Source organism: Leptidea sinapis, chromosome 39 (genome assembly GCF_905404315.1).
Source record: "Leptidea sinapis chromosome 39, ilLepSina1.1, whole genome shotgun sequence".
Classification (NCBI taxonomy): Eukaryota; Metazoa; Arthropoda; class Insecta; order Lepidoptera; family Pieridae; genus Leptidea; species Leptidea sinapis.
In genome coordinates this window covers 6,502,503-6,503,968 of record NC_066303.1, presented here as the reverse complement: position 1 = coordinate 6,503,968, position 1,466 = coordinate 6,502,503, and the positions used below count along the sequence as shown (strand labels likewise).

Genomic DNA, 1,466 nt, shown 5'->3' with positions numbered 1-1,466 from the left:
ATACAATAGATTTAAGCTATGATAAAGAGAACAGTTCGATTTAATATATTTACACTATTTACAGTTTGTGGGTGTTTGTGGGTGGGTATTATGGGTACCACCACGGCGCCTATTTCTACCGTGCAACAGTATCTAATGTGTAAGCATTACAGTGTTTCGGTCTGAAGGGCGCCGTAGCTAGTGAAATTACTGGGCAAATGAGACTTGACAACTTATGTATCAAGGTGACGAGCCAATTTATAGTGCCGCTCATAATTTTTGGGTTTTTCAATAATCCTAAACAGCATTGCATTGTAATGGGCAGGGTGTATCAATTACTATCAGCTGCTCGTCTCATCCCTTATTTTCATTAAAAAAAAGACAAACGAGCGTACGGGTCACCTGGAGATAGGTGATCACCACCGCCTACATCTCTTGCAACACCAGAGGAATCACAGGAGTGTTTCCGGCCTTTAAGGAAGGTGTTCGCGCTTTTTTGAAGGTACCCATGTCGTATCGTCCCGGAAGCTCATTCCACAGCTTTGAAGAAAGTGGAGGACCGCCACATTAGAATAACATATAAATGCTGCATTAAATAAAAAAAGAACAATACACCAATAGCAACTCACAAAATAGAAAAATATTAGTATGCTAGTTTTAAAATCAATGTTGCTACAGAATAAAAATACTCATATTAAACAACATCACATATCATAACCCGAGTCATGACTCCGCGCTAAATAAGCCACCTCTCCATATATTGCAAACCTTTGGCACTTTGTATGTGGTGTTGGGTTGATCCATAAACCTTCACTTTATGCGAAGTAAGGGAGCATTGTGAACGAACGGAATTTTTATTGGCATCCACATCCTGTGAATACTAAATGACAATCACACGTCTCGCAATATTTAAGAAGCTTTAGTGGGAATGAGTGTTACAAATACAAATTTTTTTGTAAAGATATTTTGCGCGTGTTCGCAGGAAATTAACATTAACAGTAACGTAGGTGTTTATTATGTTTTATTAAAGGCTTGTAAACTATTTTCTGTTACAATTTGTTATGTTTTCTAAAGTGGTAACCCTCACTTCTAGTATTAATACACAAATAAAATTTGAAAACAAAGTTTTATGAACGATGTGGGACTCAAACCCACAACCTCCGGCATTGCGTGCCGGTGCTCTAACCAACTGAGCCAACCGTTCGAGTGACGTACCGTCATAAAATCATGTATGCCTTGTTCAACTCTCAGTTCGGTTCGAGTCCCGCATCGTTCATAAAATTTTGTTTTTCAAATTTTATTCGTTTAATTTTCTGTTACATATTTTTCGAAGATTAGGATTCGCGAAACTCTCGAGGGTTCCATAGTCCATTCGTAATATGATTACTATATTATGCTCTAGTCCGAAGCAAACAAGCACCTTTGTTCGGGATCCTTCCGAGAAAAAGTACGGACTATTATTAGAAGAAGACGTGCAGAAGGCCTTC

At 38.3% G+C, this 1,466-nt stretch overlaps 1 non-coding gene across 1 annotated transcript; it reads right to left on the bottom strand.

Moving 5' to 3' along the window:
* Positions 1 to 1,109: 1,109 nt before the first annotated feature.
* Positions 1,110 to 1,183, bottom strand: Trnac-gca (transfer RNA cysteine (anticodon GCA)). The gene has a single exon. It is a non-coding gene; the product is annotated as a tRNA-Cys (tRNA).
* Positions 1,184 to 1,466: the final 283 nt, after the last annotated feature.